Source organism: Triturus cristatus, chromosome 8, assembly GCF_964204655.1.
Source record: "Triturus cristatus chromosome 8, aTriCri1.1, whole genome shotgun sequence".
NCBI classification, from domain to species: domain Eukaryota; kingdom Metazoa; phylum Chordata; class Amphibia; order Caudata; family Salamandridae; genus Triturus; species Triturus cristatus.
This window is the reverse complement of record NC_140591.1, coordinates 1,212,039,539-1,212,059,200: the sequence shown is the minus strand read 5'-3', so window position 1 is coordinate 1,212,059,200 and position 19,662 is coordinate 1,212,039,539.

Sequence of the window (19,662 nt, the reverse complement as noted above, 5' to 3'; positions counted from 1 at the left end):
TGGGTGTGGCTGTGTTTGAACTTTGGGTGGGTGTGTTATAAGGAGTGGTTGTGTTTTGGGCCTCTGTTTTGGATTTTGGCAGTTGCAGGTCAGTGATTGTGTTGTTTTTGAGCTTGTTGGACATGTTTAGTGGCTTTGTGCCATTCGAATGGTGTATTCTTGTGTTGTTTTGCTTTGTCCTGGTTGTGTACGTGCGTTTTTTGCGTGTGTATGGTGTGTACTTCGGGCATTTTGTTGTACAGTGCTGTCCTTGTGTCTGGCTTGGTACGACTCATACATGCGCGATGTTGTGTGGAGGTGCTGGTGTTGGGGCCTGGGGTACGCTCCATACGTCTGCGGGTGAGGGTACGGGTCGTACATACACGGTTGGGGGTACGACACGTACACGGGTGTACATACACGGGGGTACGACACGTACACGGGTGTACATACACGGGGGTAGGACATGTACACGGGTGTACATACACGGGGGTACGACTCGTACATGGGTGTACATACACGGGGGTACGACACGTACATGGGTGTACATACACGGGGGGTACGACACGTACACGGGTGTACATACACGGGGGTACGACTCGTACACGGGTGTACATACACGGGGGTACGACACGTACACGGGTGTACATACACGGGGGGTACGACTCGAACGTACATGGGTGTACATACACGGGGGGTAGGACACGTACACGGGTGTACATACACGGGGGGTACGACACGTACACGGGGGGTACGACTTGTACACGGGTGTACATACACGGGGGGTACGACACGTACACGGGTGTACATACACGGGGGGTACGACTCGAACGTACACGGGTGTACATACACGGGGGTAGGACACGTACACGGGTGTACATACATGGGGGGTACGACACGTACACGGGTGTACATACACGGGGGGTACGACTCAAACGTACACTGGTGTACATACACGGGGGGTAGGACACGTACACGGGTGTACATACACGGGGCTACGACACGTACACGGGTGTACATACACGGGGGTACGACTCGAACGTACACGGGTGTACATACACGGGGGTACTGTTGCAGGGATTCTGCTTTTACACATAACTATGCGTAGAACCCCAGGACCTCAGTGAATTGTGGTGTACCAGAAACTCACCTCAGAACCCAGAACCCAGTATCCGGCTAGCATAAGTGTCCCATTCGTTATCCGAGATTTGGCTCGGCGATCCCAATGAAAAGACAACCCAGAACAAGCTACTCAGTGTACTCTCAGGAATGGTGGGAATCGGAAATACCTGTTCGTATATTATTCTCACATCAGTCCACAACAAGAATCAACAGAGACACGGTGAAAATAAAAAGAGTTTATTTTTATAGACCACGTGTCCTAAGATGCAGTACTTTGGCTAATACAAGCAGACAAATGATTATAATCAAAACCATCAGCATTGTTACAATACCATAGAATATAAAAGGAGTGATCATGTTATAAATGACAGTGGATACTACCACCTTCCCTTTACTAAGAAGCTAATATTATTATTATGCTAATAAAAGGTCTCTTAGGCTTGAATGGGGGACCCCATACCTCAAAGATCAGCTTAGTGAAATCACATCACAGGAGCATCAGGAGTCTTCTCGCAGGAAGGCTCGTCTTCGGTCTGAATATTAAACATGATGTCTGCAATATTAAAAGCACCAACTTTCAGGTATTCGCAGCTGCCTGTGTGTTATGGCTAAATAGTGGGTCGATCAACCTGAAGTGGAAAACTTGCATTGTCTAAAAACCCAGACTGTTTGTTACACTATGTACAGACCAAGGTCGCTGCGCAGAGCTCGGGATGGTAACAACAGATTGCTCTCGTGTGAGGCAAAGCGCGAGCCAGCAGTTTGTTTAAACAATAACATGTAGATGCAGTGTCGTGCGCAAAAGCAGCAAGATGGCTTTCTAACATCTAACGTAGTTATGCTAACTTAACAATGTATGTACGTATTAAGGGATTCCTTACTACATGCCCCCTTGATCGAAGCACTAACCAGCAGGGAAGAAATGAGAGAACGCAGAGTTCAAATTCGACAGAGCAGAACAAGGCGTATTCAATTTCGAAACCAAGTATCGGTTAAGAGCAAGTTCGAAATAAGAAAAAAGAAAACGGGAGAAAAAGAAAAAAAAAAAAAAACTCAAAAAGGGAAAGGAAAAAAATGAAAAAAACGCTGTTTTGGCCAGCAATCCAAAGTCACCGGTAACGTTCAGTACATGGTAGAAAAAATATAGTGGATGACAGTTCACTCAATCCATGAACGTGTATGCAGCATACGTAGCAACAGCTTCCAACAGAAAATCGTTGGCACGGCCACTAAAAGTTTCAGCCATCCAGTTAATCAAAGAAAAGGAACATACAAATTCTTCAATGAGCGGAGCCTCTAGCACCATCAGAGGGCAACCGACGTGTTCCTCCAGATAACTCATATTCAAGAAGTCATAGGCAGCCCTTGCGATGTCCCAATTACCCAGGATACCATGCGCCGCACCACAGGCCATAATCCGAACACCAGAACAGGCAAACTCGTGAGACACTAAGGGCCTCATCAGTCGATCATAATCCGGCACCGGAGACACCGTGTTGGTTAAGCACAAATCCAGAGGCCATTCAAAGGGACAATCTAGGCAGTGAAAGACAGGTTGCACGCAGGTGAAGCAGGAATACCGGAAGGATAATCCATACGCCAGGCTCAAAGTCGCCAATGGCAGCGCACCATAATATTCAAGCATCCTGTCACGAAGAAGATGCAGACGGGACAGGTTGTCGTGTGGCACAGAAAGAGCAGCCATTTCGCAGTATGAAAAGTAAAAACAGCACACCTGCCACCAGCGCCAGAATCAGCGGGACACCGCCAAAGACGCTCGAGAAAATAGAATGAAAAAATGCCAGAATCACACCAAAAATAGTCTGGAAGGAGGTCACGAGGCCTGAGCCTACAAGTTTAAAAAAATGAGCCAGGCCAGTTGTGGAGGAGGCATTGAACATTGTTTGGATCAAAGCTCCAAAATGCAGGGGGAGGTCAGTATTCAAAAGCGCCTGTACCTTAGTGCGCGTATTTGCTACGTGAAGGACAAACGTTTCTCGGGAGGAAGTCAATGGCACCTCCTTTTGGGACAATAGAGCTCTTATTCCGCTCATCTTGTTGAACTCTGCTTTGAAGGTCAGAATCGAAGGCCAGATGGAAACATCCAGCTGCCCATGCGGGGGAGGAAATAGAACATTATTGCAGCAGACTACTCTCTGCAATACAGTTACTATATATGGGACTCCCACTAACATCCCGCAGCAAGCTTCATTATTCAAAATCAAATAACTACAGTTTGCAAGCAGCGTGAAAGACGGTGTAATCACTGGCACTGGGATACCTTTGAGGACGCAGGCCAAATTCAGGGCGTGTACATTGCATGCACCGTGTAACTGAATGTGCCTACATACTACAGAATGATCAGGTGTCGAGGTACACTCCTCACCTTTCAGGTAAACCTCTGTACCGTCTCTTGTACATCTATACGTAAAAGGGAGAGACCAAACCTCATGCAGGAACGCGGTACCCAACTGCTCATATCTACCCAGGGCATAGTGTTTCATGCATGACGTAAACTTAAAAAGCGCGGAAGGGAGCGTGATCAACCCATGTACTAACCACACGGCTGAATTCAATTCCGCCACAGAGAAAGGTAACGGTTCCAACTTTTCAATGTGTAACAATGAATATGTAGTATCTTTCATGGACATGAACTGTTGCTTTACAGTAAGGTTAAAGGGAAGGAATAATGATGTCGTATTCAGATAGTCCCAGGGGACCTTTCCTGCCTTTAACGTTTGTAATGTCCATGCAAACTGCATAACAGAACGCAACTGGTTTTGACCATGGTACAATACAGACATATCATCATGTACAATATCAACAATTGAAGAAACAATATTGTCTAATGTATAAATTCTGGAAGAAGAGTGTGGCATGAACATCCCAATCATCAGAACGAATGTTCTTCTTAACCACATCACCCATAGAAACACGAAACACATTAGGTACATTGATGACCTCTGTAGGACCATGAATTTGGAATTTAACAGCATCCCACGCAATTCCATCCAAAACGGGCCAGGCAGGTATATTCACAAAAGTCTGGTCCCTTTTCATGATGTGGGACGAGGAGTGTGGGGCCAAAGTTCCATTGATAAGTCTAATTGTAGATATTTCTTCAAGATAGTGGCCATTCACCAGACGGAAAAATACTATTACAAATCCAATGGACATAAACAAAAAAATACTTATAAGCACCAACCAGATGTATGCCCAAGGGGGAATCAAAAAATGTCTTTTGAACCAACTAGCAAAAATAGCAATGTTCGAAGGGGAAGTATGAGGCAATGAGTTAGTGTCAAAGGAGAAACGTGACTGGTCAACCGCCGTAGATTGTAAAACAGGCGAGTGACCATTTGTAGGATAAGCATACTCAGTCTCTTCTGGCAGACCACCAGCCGGCGGTACTAACAAGGGATCAGTAACTGACTGCATCTCGATGGCAACATCAGACAAGGTGGTAGAAGCAGGAACCAACACTGAATTTCTTTGCATTGTCTGGCAAGAAACTGCCGGAGTTAGACTAAGAAGTATCGGCCACTCGCTGAAGTTTAACATTGTCAATAGAGATGTACCTGTTTTCTTTGCAACCAGGAAGTGGAGGTAAAATGACTGTTCTTGTACCCTGCACTCCAAGCACTGGAACCGGTGCACGATAAGAGGGGCCGAACTCCTTCTTGTTCTCCACCTTCTCACGGACCAGGTCTCCAACTCGGGGTAGCCAGCCGACTACCGGAATCTGAAGCTCAGCATCAGACGTGGAGGGCAAGTGTTCCTTCGAAAGAGTGTCTCTGGCTTCTTGTAGGGACTGCAAAACAGCACAGTGATCATCTACGTCAAAGGGTGCGGTCGACGCCGCCATGTCTAGACCATCAAGGTCTGGGACAAACATTCTGATTCCGAAGAGCATCATGTACGGGGTCCGCCCACCCAGAGACCTTCTAGGGAGATTATTAAGTGCACGTTGGACGTTATACAAATGGGCTAGCCAATTCCGGCCTGTGCCTAAAACACGTGCTGTCAAAGATTGCTTTAAGTCACGGTTCATTCGCTCCACCACACTATTACCCTCAGGTCGGTAGGGGGACGAAAATTTGACTTGGACCCCCAAATTTCTCATAGCCTCCTTGTAAGCCTTAGAGGCGAACGCAGGGCCCTGATCAGAATGGAAGGTACCACACGCAAAAGTTCCCACAAAGACACGCAAATCCCTGATGACAGTCGGCGAGTCAGCACTCCTTTGTGGCCATACCCAGAGAAAACGTGTGTACGAATCCACTGCAACCAAGATATACTTGTACGCAGTATCAGAAGAAAAAGGACCGCAGTGATCTAGATAAACACAACCAAATGGTTTATTAGATATGTACAACTGTGTTTGTGGTGGGCGCGCAACAGTGGAAGGTTTAATCTGTTGGCAAATGTCACAATCAAGAACATAAGCGCACGCTTGTTTATATAAACCAAACCACCAGTAACGTTGTTGTAACAGAGATATAGTAGCGGACACGCCGGCGTGGGCTGACGCCAACCCCTCGTGCGCTGCTAGTATCAGAGATGGTCTGCAGTCCGCGTTGGGAATAATTCTGTCACCAACGTCGTTAATCCTCACTAACCGGACGTTATCAGGACTTAAGTGATAAAAATAACGAGAAGGAAAACCCTTCGGGTAATCACTTCCCTTCTCTGTAGCAGCAATAGCTGCCAAGATGTCATCATCAATCTTACTTTTGGATCTTGTAACTGCTGCCACTAAGTATGTAGCCACTGCGGTTTTTGCTGCCTCGTCAGCCAAGCTGTTACCAACAGCATGGACACCAAGTAGTTGGTGACCAAGAGTGTGAATAACATTCACGAGAGGGAGACGTTCTTTAAAGTCTGCCACTCGAACCCAAAGCAGTTTATGCTTAATTGTGCTACCTTTGGTATCACGATAATCGTTTTGAGACCAGAAGTGTAAATTGTCATTGTAGGACTGGACACAATAAAAGGAGTCACTTACTATAAGAGTCGTGACTCGGGGATCAGCAAACTCCAGTGCAAGCACCAGAGCCCGGAGCTCCGCCAATTGCGCGGTACAATCACCCAATGACTGCGTATGCACGGCATCAGATTGGAATTCACCATTTACGAATGTACCCACGACAATTGCGCAAGCCGCAGAATAGGCATGCTTTGATCCAATCGCCGGCTGCGCCGAGCCATCAGTGTATATGACACAATGGTATTCTTCGAGCGGGCGCAAAGACAGAGGAGCCGGATGAACGAATTCATACTGTAAGTACTCCTGAGTCTGTAAAGAGGCGTCAAAGATATAAGTGACATCTGGTGATGTCAGAGTTGTGGCCCATTGTATCCACCGTGGATGCAAAGCTTTAGAATTTGGTACACTTGCTTTTGTCACTGCCTCTAGGGCAGGATACGGTGTTACAACCAGTATCTGTTTTCCATGCGACAGTGCGCGTTCTTTAAGGATCGCCATCTGTACTGCCGTCAGAACTTTCTCGTCAGTGGAAAAACGCAATTCAGCAGAGGTGTACAAGTGTGATTTATACGCAATGGGGACTGTATCGTCCTCATTGAACGTCAAGTACGTGAAACCCACCGCGCCTGGTACTATTCTTATTACCAGGTTAGTGCGGTTATCACGCGTCAGTAAGTATTGTGAAGCAAGAAGATCAGCCTGCAAAGACTGTAAAATAGCAGAATGTTCTAGCTGCCAGCTAGACTTCGAAAAAGAAGGTTGTACCAAGGCGTAAAGCGGCTTGATACGCTGGGCATAATCAGGAAAATACGTACGGCCGAAATTCAGAAAGCCCAGCAGAGATTGTAATTTTTTCAGTGTTGTAGGAGCACGCAAGCATGCGCACTTCTCCAGAAAGTGAGGAGCCAATCCCTTACCTTCATTGTTGAGCTCGTAGCCCAAAAACAACACTGTATATTCCGCGATGTGAGACTTCGCAAAATTAAATTTGTAGCCATAGTCAGCAAAACTCACAATAATATTGTCGACTCGAGACAGATGTGGCATCAGCTCATCATCCGTGAGGTAGATATCGTCAACATAGGAGTATGCGTCGGGGTCAATTCTCTCTAAGAGAGACACCACGCGAGCGGAAAAGACGCCAGGGCTGTTTTTATAGCCCATGGCTAATCTCATGAACTGTTTTTGTTTGCCGCCCGAAGTAAACGCCGTCCACTGGCTACTCAGTGTGGACAGGTTATGGCTAAAAAAGCCATTAGAGATGTCAAGTGTCGTTTTAAATCTTTTACGCACGAGACTGTCGACAAGAGCCGAGCTGTGAGTATTTTGTACCGCGCAGGTCCGGCAATGCGAATTTAAGAGCCGGTAATCCAAAACTAAATGGTACGACCCATCGGGCATCGTCACAGTTAATAAAGGGTTATTCATAGGGGACACACAAGTTTCAATAACACCCTGATAGTCCAATTGTTCAAGGATTGCAGCGATGTGCGGTCTAGCTTCACGACGCATGGGATATTGGGGTTGAGGCTGGGGCATAGACCGCAATGGAATCTCATGGCAGGGGGACAACCGGTCCCATCCCACCTGAGTACGATACACCGCCGGCGCAAGCGCCAGTGCCCACTCCTCAGCGTACACTTCAGCCTGGTCCTTAGGCACTGTGTGCGCAAAGGACGGGAGGATTACCTCCTCCCCTCTAGGAGCTTCTAAAATGAAGGCTGGGGGCCAATCTGCCTCCGCTAGGAGGATATCATAGGTGGTAGTCAGATTATCCCAAAAAATCCCCTTTATTGTACGTTGTATGTCACCCTCTATTAGTAAGACTATTTCGTAAAGTCTGTCAGGGGGAGCCACTCTGGTGTCAGCTGTTTCAACAGTAACCAATATATCAGTTGCTGTCGCCGCCAGAAATGGACGCAGAGCTTGATGGACTATGGTAATTTCCGCTGCGCTGTCCAGTAGCGTCAGCGCCCATGTCCGGTTCCGAAGCTGTGTCCGCACTATCTGAGGCATACCTTGCCGTCAGAGCAGCCACTTTCTTCTTCTGAAACGGGGGTCTTTGTCGTGCAAATTCGTCCTGCTTGCCTTTACCCTCAGTCTGTCGGGGCTGGTCACGTGTTTGTGGAGCACCCCGACCTTTGCCACCGCCTCCACCACCGGACTGTGAAGCCGATGTTTCCTGTGAAAAACGAGGAGAACGTTGTTCAGAAACCTGAAATCTATCAGGAGACTTAATAGTAGCACCACCACGCAGATCATAAGTGCGCTCACTACCTGACTGAACGGGAGAGGCAGGCCGAGACCCCTGTTTCTGCTGCTGCTTTCCCTGTTGTTTTGACCGCCAATTCTGTTTCGGAAAGCTTGGACGGTCATCCTTACCAGTGGCTTCCGCCTTACCCTGCTGCTTAATTTCGGGAGTTTTGATCACAGGTTTAACTCCTAAAGAGCTACGACCCAAATCTCTGTACGCCGTCGAGATTATTTTCGCAAACTCCCGCGGCTTATCCTCATCAGCAACTTTCTTCAGTTCATTACAAACTTGGAACTGCATAGCATCACCCTTAAGGTTACACATTATCATGGTAGCCACCAGGTCAAACTGTCCGAGGAGCCGCATGCCTAATTCTATCGCAGACTCCGCACCGTGGTTATCTTGAACACGTTTAATAACGGAGGGTAGTACCGACATAGACGGAGTGCCAAAGCACTGCGAGTACGTCGCTGCAAAGACCTTGCCCCAGTTTACACAATCATCAATGTCGGGGACCAAGTCTTTAGGCAAACTAATGGTAAGGATCCTGTGTTTCTCCACAGGAGATGTATTCGGGTATACCGCTTCTATTTGGTCAAATTTCTCAGCAAGCCAAAAAGGGAAATCATCCCTAGTTTGGGGGCGCTTGCCCATAACAGAATTAACCATAACAGGACTAATGACCACCGCGTGGTGGTCAGTAGGATGTCCCGCAACAGCAGGTGCCCCCACCTGCACATTGCGTGACACGTACTGTACCAACGCCCTATATACTGTAATAAGGGCAGTGTGTAGTACACGCAATTCAGCCACCGTCACCGTGAGGTAACGGGGATGAGGCGTAAATCCGGCTAGTACCGGCCAAGTGGCCCCTGCAATTGACAAAGGGCCCATTCTCGGCGTTATAACCGCATGGGGAAGGGCGCCATTAAAACAAATATGATGCTGCCAAGCAGATATTGGTATTTCCTGTGTCCTATACGGTGTATAGTTCGCTGGCACGGCAGTGGCAGTGTAAGAATGAAAGGAGTTATCGTCCTCACTCACTGCCGGAAGCGTCACCCAAGAGTAGAACAACTCATAAGGATGAGCCGCATCGGCTCCTACCACAAAGATGACATTCATACCAGTGTCCGGCACCCCATACTGCGTCAAATGACGTTTCAGAGCTGCACGGCTGTGCGCCGCTATATCTACCGCCATAAGGACAAGCTACACTCGAAGTAATCAGTAGCACAAGGGTTCAATAACCTTTTTAATGATCAAGCTTGAAGAAACCTATCTCAACAGAAATAGGTAGGTTTAAATCCGTCAGACTTGTTATCCGGAAACAAGAATGAGGGTGTTGTGGACTAATATAAGCACTACTAAGGCGTTTCAACTCATAGACCAAACGTTAGGTGCGCCATGTTGCAGGGATTCTGCTTATACACAGAACTATGCGTAGAACCCCAGGACCTCAGTGAATTGTGGTGTACCAGAAACTCACCTCAGAACCCAGAACCCAGTATCCGGCTAGCATAAGTGTCCCATTCGTTATCCGAGATTTGGCTCGGCGATCCCAATGAAAAGACAACCCAGAACAAGCTACTCAGTGTACTCTCAGGAATGGTGGGAATCGGAAATACCTGTTCGTATATTATTCTCACATCAGTCCACAACAAGAATCAACAGAGACACGGTGAAAATAAAAAGAGTTTATTTTTATAGACCACGTGTCCTAAGATGCAGTACTTTGGCTAATACAAGCAGACAAATGATTATAATCAAAACCATCAGCATAGTTACAATACCATAGAATATAAAAGGAGTGATCATGTTATAAATGACAGTGGATACTACCACCTTCCCTTTACTAAGAAGCTAATGTTATTATTATGCTAATAAAAGGTCTCTTAGGCTTGAATGGGGGACCCCATACCTCAAAGATCAGCTTAGTGAAATCACATCACAGGAGCATCAGGAGTCTTCTCGCAGGAAGGCTTGTCTTCGGTCTGAATATTAAACATGATGTCTGCAATATTAAAAGCACCAACTTTCAGGTATTTGCAGCTGCCTGTGTGTTATGGCTAAATAGTGGGTCGATCAACCTGAAGTGGAAAACATGCATTGTCTAAAAACCCAGACTGTTTGTTACACTATGTACAGACCAAGGTCGCTGCGCAGAGCTCGGGATGGTAACAACAGATTGCTCTCGTGTGAGGCAAAGCGCGAGCCAGCAGTTTGTTTAAACAATAACATGTAGATGCAGTGTCGTGCGCAAAAGCAGCAAGATGGCTTTCTAACATCTAACGTAGTTATGCTAACTTAACAATGTATGTACGTATTAAGGGATTCCTTACTACAGTACGACTCGTACACGGGTGTACATACACGGGGGGTACGACTCGAACGTACATGGGTGTACATACACGGGGGGACGACTCATACACGGGTGTACATACACGGGGGGTACGACACGTACACGGGTGTACATGCACGGGGGGGTACGACTCGAACGTACACGGGTGTACATACACGGGGGGTACGACTCATACATGGGTGTACATACACAGGGGGTACGACTCGTACACGGGTGTACATACACGGGGGTACGACACGTACACGGGTGTACATACACAGGGGGTACGACTCGAACGTACACGGGTGTACATACACGGGGGTAGGACACGTACACGGGTGTACATACACGGGTGGGGGTACGACTCGAACGTACACGGGTGTACATACATGGGGGGTACGACTCGTACACGGGTGTACATACACGGGGGTAGGACACGTACACGGGTGTACATACACGTGTGGGGGTATGACTCGAACGTGCACGGGTGGGGGTACGACTCAAACGTACGGGGGCTGGGGGGGTGTTCGTCGCGTATGCGGGCACATGTCTCCATGGTTGCTATGGGTGTTCGGTGCGGACGGTGTTTTTTGCATACGGTTGTAACCCCGGACGCATGGGATGGATCGTGATTCCGCGGTCGGACTTGACTTTTCACATTTGTACGGTAAATCGTCCGGGGACGTGTCGGACACAATTTCCGACCCGAGGACGTGTGGGGAATTGTTCCCAATGCGATTCGTATGGTCTTTTTCCCATGCGAATCGTAATTGGCAGTTTGTACGGCACTTGTACGATTCGTACGGTAAAAAGACCGGATACGAGTCGTACGGGCTATTTTTTTACCGGATCGTGATCAGCACCTTAATTGGCATGGTGGGTGTAAAACGATGGATTGGGATACAGCCCAAGGGATTGTCGTGGCTGAGATTAATTCAAGCATTCAACTCATCTCCTTGTTGTTTTTGCATTTGATGCCCTAAGTGCGCCGGGTAGGCCCAGACATGGGTCCTGGGCCCTTTCTGCCAACTAAGCTATACCCAGCTGAAGAGTCCATAACAAGCGTGAAATTGGTCCTGGGTTGCTTGTGTTCAGGGTCAGGGAAGACCAGTTTGGGTTGGACTGTTCCCATGAGAAACAGGGTATAGACGGATTTGCATATGGCTGGGTCCAAATTGAGATAGCATGGTGGGTGAAAAATGATGGATTGGGGGGCAGCCCGAGCGATTGCCTGAGGCTGAGATCAATCCAAGGATTCCATATAGCACCTTGTTTATACTTTTCAAATATAGCATAGAAAGAGATTTAGCTTTCTCCCCAGCCTCACGTAATCAATATCATTCATAAATAAAAAGTACATACGAATACACATACAAAGATGAATTTAGGGTATGACTTCTTAATCCCTCAGTCTGTTCAGCTGTTATCTTATTATGTGCATATCCATATAGAAAGAAGTGCACTTTAGTGCCAGGTCTGGGGGTCTAATACTTTTTCTATATCTTCAGCTTACAGTAATTCAAATCCAAAAGCGCTTTTTCTTTGGACCAGTAAGAATCGTATTTTCCCATTGACTCTAAATATTGTTTCAATACCTGTGCTAGAAAGCACCTTATTGTGCAATGATTATATTGTCAAACATACTAAAATTTGTTGTGAGTATCTAGTCACCCCTATTATGTGGGGGGCATAGTTTCTTTTTACATTTTTCATTTTTTGCTTCAAATATGAAAAAAAAATATATATCTCACACGCTTACCAAGGCCAGACCTATTTACTTTGTCAATGCTTCCTTGTTCTTTGGTCTTGATTGGTGGATGGATTGAGTTTTGCCAGAACAGAGATTACTGGTTGGAATCTATGGTGTAACCTACTTTTGCAGATTCTATTAGCAATTTTAAGTGAGTGCGTTTTTCCATAGTGCACTTGCTTTTGTTGTAGATCTTTGATTTCACTCAGAGTTAGTGACTGTAGGATACGTTTCTTATTGCGCCTATCATAATGGTCGTGTTGGCTTTTAACAGGAGGCTGATTTGGAGTATAGGTAGAGATTTACAGAGCAGTGACAGTTTGAAGTTATAACCTTTCACAAACTTAATTATTTGAGTCGCTTAAACAAGAGAGCAGATCTACCATCAATTAGTGCTGTCTGTGACCCTAAATTAGCACCGCATAGCACCTCGGTCATAATAGACACCGAGGAAATAGACTTCCTAATCAGAACTATAGACGCTAAGTTTGATCTGATTGTCAAACCTTTATTGATCAAACTTGACATGATCACTGCCGAAGTAGTCAGATTGGGAGGTCTTTTGGGATCACAAATTAACACAAGTATAAGTCCCCAAGTTAAGGACAAGGGTCTCGGAGGTAGTAAAGTAACTTCTAAGATCTCTAGTAAGGTGATACCTACGGCTACGTCCAAGACATCTAAGCCATCTTCCGGGGGTCTTTGAGAGATGGTATCTACTGCATCTAACCCCCCGCAGACATCTGGTCGAAACCCTTTACCCAACACAGCCCCAGGGATTCAGGCAGGACCTAGCGCAGGGAATACCAAAAGTTTTGTTAACTCACAGTTTGATCTACCACCAGACTGTGCACCTTTTGTGGCAGTCTTAACTAACGTCCCACCAGTTAGAGGGTCTGGGCACAATAACAATTACAGAGAATCTCATGACTCCCTGAAGAACAAGACTGTGGCTTGGCTTCACCGGGAGTGTGGTTTCGCAGTAGCTTTAGCAGATGAGATCCTAAGTACTAGAAGAACCAACTGGATAGGCAGCTCACGCAAGAATTTTAGTGGTGACTGCACCGTTGTTAATTTTAGAAACCCACATCTCGCCACCACTGCCTTGCTAAGAGCTACTTCAATTCCCTATCGAGATCAAGGGATCTCTCTTCGTCCCTTAGGTTATTTCTATAGGCACCTAAACAATCAGTCTAATGCTGATCATACCGGGGGGGGGGGGTAGAGGTTTGAATCTGTACACTGGTTTTAAAATTGCCACTTCTAACAGATTCCAATCTTTGAGTGGTCTTGACTCCAATGATTGACTGGAATCTGCCCTGCCGAAATCCCCCCCTCGGGGAAGTGGCTGTTTTCCCTTGAGGTGGGGGGGGGCATGTAACATCGGGGTACCCAGATATCGCGGGTATAAGTGGCAACCACAGTTCCAAAGTTAATCTCAATAACGACTCTAGAGGTTGTAGAGATGCGAGGCTGGTCTTTGATGGCCAGGGTGTGGACCCCTCCCCCAAGAACGTATCCCATGGATACAGTAGACCAAACTCCTTGATCAATATGCCCATTGAAAGCTTTAACCCCTGGACTTGTTCAATCGCTAGCTGGAACGTTGCAGGATTATCGTCTAAGGATGCCTGCCTGGGCTGGCCTGAGTTTATCAATGTTTTTAATATAATTTGTTTCCAAGAAACATGGTGTAAGGACCCAATTAATTACAATGGCTTTGTTTCATACCAATTACCAGCTGTGGCCTCCCCTTCGGATAGGGCTAAGGGAGGGCTCCTGGTATTGATATCTGTGGAACTCCCTATCACTGTTAAAAAACATGTATTGGTTGGGGTCCATTCCCAGATTTTATGGTTTTATCAGGAGCTAGGTAGAAATATTCTTTTAATTAACTTTTATAATAATATTTTTGACAGCACTAGGCATCAGGTAGTGTCTGCACTCGAGACCGCTTTGGCCGACATTATAATGGGGTCTGATGTTGTTTTTGACCTTATTTGGGTGGGGGATTTTAATACTGCAGCGTGTTCCCTTTCCGACCAAAGGGTCTGTGGAGTTACTAATTGTTTTGGGGATGCTGATCTTCATTTCCCCCACAATCCTTATGGGGACTCGTTGAATAAGATTTTGGCCACCTATGATTTGGAAATTTTGGTAAATGCGAAAAATGCCTCTGGAGAAATCATTCCCACGTTCACGGGAAGGAATGCAAACACTGTAATAGATTTTATTTGCATGTCCTCTAGCCTCAGCCCGTGGTGTAAGGCCCCTGTGGTCGTGGATAATTTGCTTAGTGATCACAATTGTATCACTATTGAGGCCATGCTTTGGAAGGAGAAACATGTACCTAAAATGTGTACCATTGCTAACATAGAGCAGCACAGACCCAACGGAACCAGAATTAGATGGAAAGGGGACAAAGCGGAAGTGATGTCAAATTCTATTGTTAAAAGCTGCTTAACAGAAATCATTACCATCCTAGAGAGTGAGGAGGTTACTGTTGAAACTGTATGTAATTTTATTAACATCAACCTCACAATTGACAGTAAATTCACCAAACTTGGTAAGGGCAAGTTACATCATCAAAAGGGGTGGTTTGATCACGCGAGTACTACCGCGCTTAAGGGGCTTAAAGCGACATTGGCAGCCAAACCAAGAGATAATAGTGTGGTTAGGGAGCTTAGATTCACCTACCAGGCTGCAGTCAAACGTAGGAAGACCGAACTAAGGCAAGAGGCCTGGGATAATTTAGACCAGGCAGCCGCTACTTCGGACTCCTCTTTATTTTGGGCCACAGTTAACTGTCCGTTTCTGAAGGACGACAAGGTGCCCGAATTGACGGCTAACGTTAGTGTGGAAAATTGGGTTACCCACTTCTCTTTGATCTTTGATTCGGATAGACCGATGGGTGTGCATGAGGACTGCTGGCCTATCGTTCCGCTCGACATCTCCACCGTTGAAGTCCTGGGAAGCATCACATCCAGTAATGGTGGGAAGGCCCAGGGGCCCGATGGGGTGCCCATCGATGTGTACAAACTAGAACCGGAGTTGTGGGGCCCGTTGTTAACTAACGTTTTTAATGCTGCTGTATGTAAGGGTGTCCCACCTACCTGGGAGGAATCCATCATTATTCCAATCTATAAGAAGGGAGATAGGGGGATGTGAAGAACTATCGCCCAATTTCCTTGCTCGATTCCTCAGTGAAAATAATGAGCAGGGTGCTTTTGTTTAGGCTGGAAGAATGGGCCGAATCCAAATGCATTCTGGCCAATTGGCAATATGGCTTTAGAAAGGGACGAGGGACTATTGAACAATGCCTTAACCTTGAACTCTTAATTGGGAAATATACGCAGGCTAGGAAAGGCTCTCTCTAGTGCCTTCGACATGGCGGATCATAACATCCTGTGGGCTAAATTGTTAGAAATGGGGGCACCTGAGGGCATTGTTTATTTTTTGGCCCGACTCTATGCCAACCTAAGCACCAGTGTCCGTTATGGACCTGGCGGTGAGCGCACCCCAAAGTTTAAGATCAGGCGTGGCATAAGACAAGGGTGTGTTCTCGCCCCCCTACTCTTTACCCTCTTTATCAACGAAGTTGACTCCGTCTTAAAGACGATTGCGGCAGATGCCCCAAAAATCAATGATCTTAACGTCCCTGCATTTCTCTACGCGGACGATGCCGTGATCTTGTCCAGGACCCACATAGGTCTACAACGCCTGATGGACAGGTTTTCGCTGTTCATCAAGGATAGAAAATTGTTGATCAATAAATCCAAAACCTACATTATGGAAAGTGGAACAGGGCGAGGGAAACCCCATTCCTATTTTATCGATGGGCACAAGGTGCAAACGGTGGATACCTTTAGCTATCTTGGCACCACATGTTCTAAGAACTGTAGCTGGACTAGTGAGCTTACCAATGTTCGGGCCAAGATGGCGAAATGTGCCCATGGGGTGTTCAAGTTTGCTACCAAATTAGGGGACAAACGGATTAAAGACATGCTAAAAATCTATCAATTGAGATGCCTTTCCATTGCCCTCTATGGTGCTGGGGTTTGGGGACACGTCACAGCAGGGAGCCTACAAGTGGAGGAAAATCTCTTTTTAAAGAGACTCCTGTGTTTGCCCAAATCAGCCTCTAACGACCTGGTGCACAGAGAGCTTGGGATCCAACATCTCTCAGATCTGATTGCCTTAAGACCATTAATGTTATGGCGTGCTATTTGGTTGAAGGAGGAGACTTGCTTAAATAGAGCCATCATAAGAGATTGTCTCTCTACCGATAACCATTTAAAGATTCCTTAGATTAAATTTGTCATCAATAGTTTTTCAGAGATTTATGGTCTCGATATAAGAGAGGATAGCTATGTTGCTTCTAGTCTGTCCAAATCCGAGATGAAGACTGCCTTCATGAGCTATAAGCCAGAGAGGCGGGGGAGGGACTGTGGCAATCTCCCCACCTGTGTGCTCTATGGAAGATATTGCGAGAATGTGGGCTACCAACCGTATTTGAGTCATGTCACCAGAGCTTCCCACCAGTTTGTCTTAACAAGACTAAGGTTCGGGATCGTGCACCACCTGGTGGCCTTCCCCTGCAACAAAAAACATCCTACTGGTCCGTGCCCATGTGACAATACTTCAGCACAAAGCACTATGCACTTTCTATTGCTGTGTAAACTTTACGGTAACTTTCGTTCAGCCTTTTTAAAACCCATTTTCATCAAGTTTGGAGTTAGAAATGTACATGATACCATGAAGTTGCTTTTTAACATGCCCCACCCTGACGTTTGTTTTTTTACCGCTACTTTCCTTCATCATGCTATTAAGGCAAGGACTAGTATGATTTTTTAACGGTTTTTAACCATGTATTCTGTACTGCATTTTCTACCATGGTTTTTATTGATTATTGTTTATGTAATGGAAATGTATGTGCTTTTATGGACATTGTCTTTATGCTCCGAATAAAGCCTTATGATATGATATGAGTGATAGTAGTTTAGCATTAGAAATTACTCCTAAAATGCCTGCGTGTCATGTACATTTTGCAGCTATTCCCATCAGTTAGAAGAATTTCCGTATAGTATACTTTGAAGAATTGATACTTTCACTTCCCCCCGTGATAGAGATGGTTAAGATATTCTGAGATACTAGTTCTGTACCTGGCCTAATGTTCTAGCGGATGTGGATTGTAGTATCTATCCACAAACTTAAGAATTTTCACCAGGAGGTACCTGAGATCTCTGTGGTTCATGGTATGATATATTTATCTGTGTGAAATTGATGGATCCTATCATCATTAGTTGAGTCTGATTGCTGACAGAGTGGTCAACTCAAATTGTGTTCCTTCAATTCCAGCCCTTTCTCTTTAACATTTTATTAGTATATTGTGGTTCAGAGTATCATATGTTGGTGCCAGTTTGAGATATGTCAATGTGGCTTGTTTCTCCTCATCATACGTAATCAAAGCACCCTTTCAGATGTCCACTAGTACTGAGTGCATTCTGGTTGGTAGCAATAGAAAAGGTTATCATGTTCTACATATTCCTTAGCTGTCTGAGGATTTATTATACTTGGAGCACGCAGTCCCTGTTTGGGCCATTTCGTACTTTCAAACATATGCTCTACGCACAAACGCACCTGAATAAACAGCAATGAATTTCCACCTGTCCTGGCAGCTGCACATTAGGGAAAGGCAAAGTGGCGGTTTGAAGCAGCAGTTCCAGCTTTCACAGTGAAGGCAGCAACCCATCCTGCACTCAAAGGGGGTTTGGTGATGTCCATGAAGACTGGTGTAGTGAGTGACTGCAGCCTCCTGCAGAATGATTTCCCCTTTTCAGAAGCTGCCTGCAGGGAGGCTCACTGACTCTGTGTCACCTAGTTGTGTTGCACTGGCAATGCACCACCTGAAGGCCTCTTTTCCTCTGCACCCACATCCACAAAAAAGTGTGGGCACAGGGACATAATGTTTCCCTTTTTTGTGTGGGGGCATATTCACATGCAAATGAGGAACCACCTAATTAAGGAGGCCCCTGCTCTACATATGTGCCAGCACTATCTGCATTACAGAAGAGATCACAGAAGCTTCTTTGGGTATTAAGATAAAATATCAAAATTTTAATATCGACCAACAGAAATATCAAGTTGGAAATATCGTCGGACAGAAATATCATCAGCAAGAATATTGTTGACAAGAATATAGAATTTTAAGGTAAGTAATATAGATGTTAGAAATATAGAAAGTTTTAATATTGCTTGCTCAAACATCTATGTTGTTAATATCGATGTTAAAAATATTGGAGCTAATTACGATGCCGTTCAGATGAGCTTCCGACCGGCATCATCTCGAAATGGAAACAGACCAACTAGTAGACGGCGGTTCCATTTGACGAATTTGGATGTGACCACAAATGAGGCAGTTGGAAACATCAATTTTTCAGTTGCAGCTTCTGCAGCGGCCGGTAAAGGGCTGCAGCATAAGCCGCATTGGGAAAATGGATGTTTAAAAACATCAATGCAAAATGTGCAAGGCACCATGTGGTGACTTTCACGCTTGGCATGGATGTTTGAAGGGCAGCACAGCTGCCCACCAGGCCTCCTAACGAAGGCCACGGAGGGATGGGGGCCCTACTAGGGGCCTCCAAAGTCCCTTTCCGCCAGCCTTTCAATGGTGTTCGGACCGCCATTGTAAGGCTGCCTAAAAGGGAAATTGTAATCCCTATTAGGGTTGCCTGAGCAGGCACCGCTCCATTGAAGTAGATCCTTGAGCCTGTGGGAATTGCTAATCGGTCCCTCCGCATGCTGCCTCCAACCGCCGTGCATCTTAATGCGACAGTCGGACTGCAGCACTAGAAGTTTGTTGAACCGCAAACGACAGGCCGCTGGATGCGGTCCAAATTGCGTCATAACTGCATCAGAACGAGGGCCATTGTTGTTAATAATCTCAATTTTTAATGATTATTTTTAATGATTTATTGAAATTTACTACATATTTTAATTGTATAGGTTATAAATTGTTTGCATAAATATTCTGGATAGCTTGTGGATTTTTAGTAATTTCTTTGGCATTTTACGTGAGGTTTATAGAAGTTGGAAGTAAATTAATTATGATGTACGAATACTTCTTTTTAATTAATATTCATTATTTAATTTATAATTATTTATGTTAATTGTTTAACTGTATAATTATTATTTTTTCTTTAAGTTATATGTGTGGGTTGTGGGTTCTT